Source organism: Amphiura filiformis, chromosome 15, assembly GCF_039555335.1.
Source record: "Amphiura filiformis chromosome 15, Afil_fr2py, whole genome shotgun sequence".
In the NCBI taxonomy this organism is placed as follows: Eukaryota; Metazoa; Echinodermata; class Ophiuroidea; order Amphilepidida; family Amphiuridae; genus Amphiura; species Amphiura filiformis.
This window is the reverse complement of record NC_092642.1, coordinates 52,047,982-52,058,036: the sequence shown is the minus strand read 5'-3', so window position 1 is coordinate 52,058,036 and position 10,055 is coordinate 52,047,982.

Here is a 10,055-nt window from a genome sequence, read left to right as displayed (position 1 = left end):
CAATTTAAAGGAACATTCATGAAACTCAGAAGGTCATCAAAGGTCATTCGAGGCCATTTTGAAAAAAACAAACATTATGGGCTAATTACCATTACATTGAAATCCTATACATGGCCAACATTTCTAATCGCATTGGATACAGGCCTATGCACTGTAACATTTCCCTATAAACCTGTTGGTACAAACATGCGTAACTTTAACGGCGCATAACTACAAAAAGGAACAAAAAGCCAACAGTGATTTTTTATATTTTTAAGAACACTATCTAGGGATGATATTGATGTGAAATTTTGAATTAAATTGCTTGGCTCGAGAGCAATCACGATTTTAAATTGATACATACTTTTAGCCAAATTTCATGAAAAATGCAAGTTTCATCAGGCTATAAACTGAAATGCAATTAAGATATAGATAATAAAATCCACACTTTACATACCCTAGAGGAACTTTAACATGGTGATGAAGTGTAAGTATCATGAGCAGAATCAGTTTGGAGTTATAGAATTTCAAGTAGAAATACATGATTTTGGTTTTATGCTAAAAATGCCCAAATCGGCAAAATTAGGCAATTTTCATCTAGAAACACTGGGACATGTGATTCAAGAATTATCGCTTTCATGAAAGATGGTTCATCATATCTGATACATGGACCAAATTTAGAATGATTTCTCCAACCTTCATCCCCGAAGGTCAGGTGGGTTTTTTAAAAAAAGCACTTATTAAAATAAGTTAAAATCAAATAGGAGACGTACGTATTCCAATTTCTGTACATCGTCGACTGCTTCCTGTAGGAGCTGACGTAGATGGCGCTGTAAGGACTTAGTCCGTTTGTAATAAATACTAGTATACAGAAGAAAGTAGGCCACAACACTATCGACAGGGACGAAGGGAACTACTTCCGCATATTTACGACTAAGTCTTTACATCGTCATCTACTTCAGCTCCAAGGGAAAACAGCGGTAATGTGCAGGAATTGGTCAGTCAATTTGAGCTCGAAACTGTCATTGAGGTATGTAAATGCGTAACATCAACCCAATTTTTGGATTTGTATAAATCTTACAAAAGAATAATTCTGAAATAACTGTTTTATTGACAATCCACATTGATGAAGTTATCTACGGAGCTTGCTTGTAGTTTTGAAGCTTGAATTTCTACCAGTATTAATGCATGGGCAAGAAATTTTCAATATTAGATGTCCCCAGTTAAATACCTTACATGATTTACCACTACACCGTGTTATGCATTCAACAATTTCTACATTTTATTTTTCCTCGTCTTTATTTAATTAATTTTTAACATGTTTAATAAATTTAGCATTAGACTGCAGAATTCCGCTTGGAATGGAAAGTCGCGATATCACTGACAAAAGAATAGTAGTTTCATCGCAGGGAACTTATAGTACCATCGACTCTAACGGTAATACAAATAAGCGCAGTGGTACAAGCAGCGCCAGAATAGACGAGACGCGATATTGGGTGCCTGCTGGTAACGATACCAACCCTTGGGTACAGGTGTATGTTGGTTTAGGGAAGGTAGTGTCAGGGATCATAATACAAGGATTTAAGCCACACTGGACACGTCATGACTTTATTAAAGTACAAGTGAACGGAAGGCTCTTCGAAAACATCAGTGCCAATCTGGTGAGTTGCCCAAAAAATATCTTATTCAGGGGCGTACCTAGGATTTTGTTGGTGGTGGTGTTGGGGGGATCAAGTCGATGTTGATGGGCGGGGCTAAACTTAATCATCAAAAGTGACACAAATAGTCACCCCCGCATTTGTTATACAATATTGCAACATTTTAAACTAGTTTACTTTATAAAGACGCAAAAGTTACAAAGAGCAGTTATAAAACTACATGGAGACTAGTGGGTCCATAGCTGTTTTTGACCCTCTGCCACCAAAATAGAATAAACCATTCCGAAGATAGTTCATCTAAATATCTGAAAAAATGCTTCAATATTTGGGTGTAGGAATGGTACATGTATGTTCATCATAGCTGATCACTTAATGTGGAAGGGAAAATTGAAAATTAGGGGGTTGCAAGAAACACCTCCCCCTCCGTAGTCTGTGTTACAAAATATTGCTCAGTAGTTCTAGGGTTGGGATCACAGCAAATAATTGAACTTTGTAGCAGGCAAAATATCGCAACCACATGCATGCAGAGCCAAATAGTATCGTCTGTACAGGGTTATATGAAAGGGATCATAATTCGTTATGAATTTGGCAGACGGCCGAATCCGGATTCGGCTTTTGGTAAATTCATGTTACGCATGCATTATTAGAGAACAAGGGATCAATGCTTTACCTACAGGGGCAGCATATCGATTTGTAACGGTTATCGTCGTTGACCGTACTGCGATGCACCGTTAGCTAAACCTGTATGCCGCCCTCTTTTGATTACTGATTATGCGGTTATCATCTGATCTCCGTTCATAAATTGATATGCTGCCCTCTTTTATATACAGCATTGATCCCTTGTTCTCTAATTCAAAAGTAATGCATGCGTAAAATGAATTCACCAAAAGCCAAATCCGGATTCGACCGTCTGCCGAATTCATAACGATATTATTATAAATGAATAACTGTTACTTACTCTATAGGAATCAGAGGATTCCACTTCAACAGCAACTCTTTTATTTGAGGAACCAGTGGTTACAAGTGTTGTTCGTGTTGAACCAAAAGTTTGTTCAGAAACTACGAGAGACCTGACTAGTGGTAAACACATAGTGATTTCAGATTGTGCTCTGAAACTGGAAATACTAGGTTGTTGGAATACACTTGCAGGATACGGTAAGTGGTATGAAACCAGTGGTTTTGCTGAGTTGTTGTTCTCGTCGTTGTCATTGTTGTTGTCATTGTTGTTGTTGTTGTTGTTGTTGTTGTTGTTGTTGTTGTTGTTGTTGTTGTTGTTGCTGTTGTTGCTGCTGCTGCTGTTGGGATGGTGGGAGATTTCTTCGTCTTTTATGACACAAATTGAAGACTGTAGTGGAAGAAGTGCTCACGTGCCAAAATACTAGTTCTGAGAAAATGGGGTCTAAAGTTTTGAAATTTATCTGCTGATCACAAACTTTATTATTTTGTACTAAAACTTGCAGGAGTAATTTTATATTCACTATTATTCTTTTACAGCTATAAATTAATACATTGTTACTTATTGATTTTCTATAATCAATAATCGATATCATGCACTTGAGTCTTTTTTCCACTACAATCAGTGGTCAGCTGTAAACAAATAGATTTTTCTCAAAATTGAATGGCAATATAAGTTAGAAGTATATATTTTTGGAATGCCCATATAGAGAGGAACAATTTGATGTATCATTTGTGTAAACCGGATGTTGCTTAAAATTTGACCTCGTTTGACCTTTAGTTGACCTTGAGCTTATAACTCCTTAACTAAATGTTGTAGATATGACAAACCATATATTTTTGTAATCCTTGTGACCCAACGAGCAATTTGACACTAATTTGATAGTGATCAGACCAATTTGAAAATTTGACCCCAGTTGACCCCTCACGTGACCCCTATTTCTGAGGGGTCATATCGGCCAAAATTTTGAGAAAAAAATTGCTAAACCCCAAAGACTTCAAAACAGTCAATAACTCATTTTCGCCAAAATGGCACTTGAGTACATTATCCACTATGGTCTTCAATTGTAATGACAGTTTAGTATCGATGAATCTCCCTTGGCTGGAGTGTAAGGTATTGAGAACTGCATTCACACCCTTGCTGCGGATAATATATAAGCCATCATCACGGGACTTTTAAGTGTATATAGAAAGATATACAATCTCAAATGACCAAAATTTTAACACCTGAGACTTTTTTGACGTTTTATGAACCACTGAAGTGTAAAGACCACAGTTTTACAGTGCGCCATACTTTTTTGGACTAAATACCGTAGGAACTAGGAGCACACGTGATGGATGGGAAAATCGATCTGCAGAAGATGAATTTGGGGGGAACTTTTCATCAAATTGCAAAATAACAGTAGAACACATGTAATTTTTGCATGATACTCTGAAATGTGCACATTTTTGGCTATACAGCCAGGTATTTTTCAGTGATTTTTAAGCACCTTTTTCAGATGCCATACAAGAAAATAGTACCTCTGTTTTCAAGCACTGCCCAGCACTAATTAGTGATATTTACAGCGATATAGAATAAAAACTAGATAACTAAAGGACCAATCACAGGACGAGCTTGCTGGAGGAATGGCGACCATTATGCTAATTAGGAGATTGTTGTTTATGTCCGTGACGTCATTTTTTGCCAAAAATTTTTGTGCCGAAAAATGACGAACAATTTCAGTTTTCTTTCCATTACTGTTATATTGTGAAAAACCATATAGCTGTGGAGTTAGTCCAATATGTTAGGAAAATATTCAAACCGATGACCCCATGTTGTCACTGGCTAAATAAGCTGTATTTTCACTCGTAAGGGTGACAGTCACTGTTGCAATTTCGTCATTTTATTTTTCACAGACGAAATGAGAAGATTTGACCTTTTGAGGTCATTTAGTAGACCTGTTTACCAGTCGTTTTGATTTTCGTAATAACAGTTCGCCCTTTGAAAAGTGAACTTCGACGTACGTGGTGCGAAACTTTCTTGCCACCACTTGCCAAGTTTTCTTATGGTGCTTCCCGAATCTTTTTATCGTGTGGTTGATCAGTGTATGAGCGGTAATGACACACGGCACCAGGGCATTCACTTAACTGCCTTGGATATTTAATATTGAAATCGTAGTGTGTGCTCAAAGTATCGTGTGTGTCGCCTATACATAAATTGACATTTCATTGTGTCATTCACAATGACGATTACCACGTAAATAAGGATTATATCAACCCAATACGCACAGTTATTGTTATACAAGATGAAATGTCATTTTAAAAGAATATTCTAATAAACAATTCCTCGAATAAGCCCTATCGCCATTGTAACTTCCGGTTTTTGAGAGCACCTTTGAGAGGACACTTCGAGCTCTGACATATCGGGGAAATCACTCTAATTATTATCCATTTATTTATTATTATTATAATGTTATCATTAACAATATTCTAAATAATTAATCTATATCATATTCATATTTTTTAAACAATTTTTATTCTTGTAAAACATTTCAAATAATATTTTGTACGCACAAAACCAGGTCAGGTCAAAGGGTAAAGTAAAGTGTCCCAAAACTGCAAAAAACTGCAATTTAAATGCATTGAAAAAAATTTCAATGCCGATTTGGCTTATTGTCTGCAATGATATATGAAGCGGTCCCAACCTTTTGCAAATGGAGACTCTAACTCGGAAGATGAATGTATAATTATTAATAGTAGTATACTAATATCACACATGTCATTTTCTGTCTGAAATCTCACAGCGTGTGTCAAGCCACTCGGAATGGAAAGCGGAGAAATTAAGAACAGCCAGCTCTCCGTGTTCCCTAATACCAAGCCACCCCCTGACGCAAATAATAACAAGAATTTTGCAAGGCTTCATAATGAGCAAGATCGTTGGATTGTCCAGTTTTCGTCTTCACCATGGATAAAAGTGTCTTTTAACAATGCTGTCTGCGTTTCTGGCATCATAATACAGGGAAAAGGAAACAATGCGTGGGTGGAACGCTGCACAATTGAGGTAGACAACTCTACTTTGGTCGGGCCAACGCAAGTAAGCTCTAAATACATTACCGTTCGATTTGTAGAGGACTGGGTATCCTTTCATAGGGGGTGCACCGCTCAGTCCGACACGCCGCTAGTCCGACAACACAAATTCCCTATACTTAGAGGTGCGTCAGTCCGAAAAACGCCGCTAGACATTTTCGGACTAGCGGCGTGTCGGACTGGCAGAGTGTATTTTAGATTCGGACTAGCGGCGTGTCGGACTGGTGCATGCAGTGCATTTCAGATTCGGACTAGCGGCGTGTCGGACTAGCGGAGTGTCGGACTAGCGGCGTGTCGGACTAACGTCCTGTACCCCTTTCATAGTGCATTTACCTAATGCCAAATGCACCATTGGGAAAGCGGAATCTGATTTAATTTAACTGCAGAGTGTTGCCAATTATTCAGACATTTTTCCAAGTCAATACAGCAACACCAACGGAAAGTACCTTAATCATTATGCCACATTTTCCCTATCAACAATATTTATTAGATTTAGCATGGGATCAGATTTTTGCCTGGTAATATCGATGAAAACCGACAAAAAAACAAGGAAAGAGGCTTACGCGCGCTGGTTTGTAATGTTTGAATGTTTCTATGTTCCAGTGTCAATGCGTTTTGTATGATTATACAGTAAGCCAAAACATTAAGGTACCAGTTGTGTTCACCCCTGTATATCCTAAATAAAGACAAACATGTCAAAATTAAAACAAGCAGCTAATACCTGAACTCTTTAGCTCTGATTCAAGACTTTAAAGAAACGGTGATATAAAACCTACCGAAGAGACGAAATCAAAAGTTGTACTTTTGTGTTCTAATCAATGAAAGCATGACGTTAGTTTTAATGTGCTAATCAATGGAAGCACGGCGCTAGTTCCCTTGTTCGCGAACGGTTTGTGTACAACTCAATAGCGCATGCAATGGAGAAACTGCAACTTTTAAATTGGCACCTCCCTTGGGATTTTGGATCGTCGTGTCTTTATTTCTTAAACAATTTCAACGAATGAGGTCTTAAATTCGAGCTAAAAGATGCAGCTATTGGCTGCTGGTTCCAATTATGACATATCTGTCTTTGTTTAGGATATACAGGGGGTAAACGTAACTGGTACCTTTTTGGCTTACTGTATTAGCCTGGTGGGTAAGCATCATAAGTATGTATTGTGTGCTTTGTACTGTTTACCCTGACTGCTCATGTCCATAAGTACCACACTTGAGTCATGTTTATCAGGGACAGTCTGTGTATCTCAGTCATGTCAGTGGTTAGAGCGCTCGCCCCGCAAGCGAAAGGTCTGGGGTTCAAGTACCGCACAGGCAGATATGTCCGGAGTTTTTACTCTGGTAAATCTGCGTGTGCATGTCATGTTTCCATTTGAAAATTCTTGTTTAATTGTGCTAGTGTGTGATGCGTGATTCTTCTTTCCCCTGTATAAATCTATCATTATATCGTTGTCATGGCGTCAACCTGTTTCTACATCCACATAAACTAATGTAATAAACAATGTGCAATTGTTTGTTTTGTTTATACAGGGGTATGCAGCCAATTTTGATGCAAAAACACCTGTTACTATTCTCTTTGAAGAGCCACAGGAAACCAGCTACATCAAAGTGGTCCCTACTATGTGCCTTAGTGGTAGGTGTCGAGTAAGACTGGAAATACTTGGACCATGTTAAGATAAGGCACCACATCAAATTCGGTCCTATAGCGTTATCGGTGCCCGGTTACGTACCGATAAGTCGGTGTCATATTCTGTAAAAAGTCTTATTTTACGTTCAAAAATTGCTTGAAGTAACATTCATTTTTGTATTATCAATTATCAATCATCAATTGACACTACGCATATAAAAAGATCCATAATACTTAATTCCGTTATCTATCTCAAGGCCCCCACTAGGGTAAAAAAAAAAAAAAAATGACTCTCTCTAGGATATCATAATCCAAAAGTCTCTTCTAGTCACGCTAGGGAAATCAAATTCACATCTTCTAGTCTCCAAAGGGGTATCAAATTATCTGATTCCATGACCACATCTTATTTTTGGCATTTTTGATTAAAAAAATAAAATAAAGTTTGACAAGAAATCATTTCTGGTACAATAATTGTTATATTAATGCACTTGGTCTTATCGGGGGTACTTTCATCGAAACTATCGGCGAAAACTAGTGCCCTTAAGGGTGTTTTATTGAAATCTGGTCCCGCTAGGTTGTGTTTTGTATACAAATCTGTTCCCGTTAGGTGTATATTTTTAAATAAAACTAGTCTCAGTAAGGTTTACCTCAAGGACCCCCGGATCTTGCAAGGGTTCCCAGAAAATTCTTGAGATCCCCCCCCCCCCCCCCCCCCAGTGAGGGAAGCCATAAAAATCAATTAAGAGCCCAACCCCAAACTTTCCAGAATTTGATTCTCTACTAGAAATACCATCACAAAGTACAAAAAGGGTATATAAGTTCTTCACTAATTCTCAATATTAATTCTCTATAACACAGGTTTCAATGGAAAAAAATAGGTCATTTGAATCACGACTTCCTCAATAATGGAACTCTCACATTGAAAAGATATTATTATCTGTTAAGAGTAGAAATGTGAATCCCCAAAGGTCCGAACTTTCAACATATGATGGCCTAAAAATTCTTTTAATTTAAAGCACTGAAGTGTAAAGACCATAATTTTTTACAGTGCGCGTTCCTTTTTGTGAACAGATTGGAACCCACTGGTTGGGTAGCAAAATCGACGTGCAACGAATGAATTGGGGAACTTTTTATCAAAACTGTAAAATAATAGTAGAAAATATGTCATTTCTGCATGTTACTTAGACTTCTCCGCAATCCACTTGCCTATTGTGCATACTCAAAAAACTCGGATTTGTATTAATTTGTGCACAATTCGTCGGTCGCAACACATAGTGGCGTACGTGAAGGACAAAATACGTTTCCGAGTTAAACGTTTCTGACGGACGTGCTACTAGTAACGGAGTCGATTCTCCACCACTGTTATCTCTCAGTGGCCCGATTTAATTTGAAATTGAAGTTTAAGGTTCAAACTATAAAACTGTATCTTAAATAGTTAACAAGGAATAACTATTGTAGGATAATAGCTAGCTATAAACCTGTACGCCACTATGTGAAACTGAAAATTTGGAAAATCACTCTACGCCACTATGTGTTGCGACCCACGAATTGATAGATTTCACATCTGATCAGTATACCCCGCGTACTCCATGTGTTTGTCAGTTTCCCAAGATTTTTTACTCGGGCTTTCGCGATTAATAAACTGGTAGATTCTAAAATTCTAAATATCAGTCAATTTAACAACAATATTGCACCGCTGATCACGGAAAGTAATATAATTTCTCTGAAAAATGCGGATCAAAAACTTACTGTATTCGACCAGTTTAAAAACCACGTTCCATATTTTCAGCACATTTAGATGTTACAAGAGTGGAAATCCCAATTTGGTTTTTACTATAAACTGTAAGACGATACTTAACTCAAGGCCGTTTTGTAGTTAAGTGTGTTGAATTGTGAAGGTATAGCTAAATGCTCTCAAAGTAGGGCGTATGAACCCAGATAGATATTGGTACCGTGAAGTGGTACAATGATCCGCTGAACGAAGGAAAATTACTCCAAAATTGCGCATTTATCCTAAAAGGCTTATAGTAGTGTTCTTTGACACGATCAGCAGATTGGATAAGCAAGTTCCTGAAAATTGAATTGTGAATTTAAAAATAAATGGTTAACTTGTTTGAATTCTAGAACAGTGTCTTAGTTGTGTATCTGTGAGTGAACTGGGGTAAGTTGGGTAAAAGATATTTTCCTGATATTCCGTTTGTCCGAAAAAAGGTTAAAGCTATGGTTTGAGGCATTTTAAATTAGGATTAGAGTTAGGGTTAAGATTAGGGTTATTGTTATAGTGGTAGCGCCAGGTTAGGGTTAGAGTCAGTTTTAGATTTAGGGTTAGGATTAGTGTTAGGTTAGAGTTAGTATTATGGCATGTTATAGGTTAGCGTGATGGTTAGGGTTAGGATACAGAAAGTGGGCCATAACTACCCTTATTGGATTTTCGGACTATTGACCCTTCGGACTATATGGACCTGCAACCCTTTAAGTCTAGTCCTACCTACCATTTTCAAAAATTATTCTAGTGGGCATATGTTCGTGGTACTTTGTTATTGTTATTGTGTGTATCATTTCTGCCAGAGGATTTTGTGAAATATTTAGAGAATAACATTGGTTTATTGTGTGTTCTGACACGCACAGAATAAGTATAACTTCTTCATTCGGAAACCTTATTCCGTTATGTGGTCCATTTTTGTAGGCGTATTTAATATGATTTAAACCCAAGTCATAGAATAATCTCCCGACCCATCACAAGTCACAAACACAATGCTCACGCTGTTGAGAGCTTC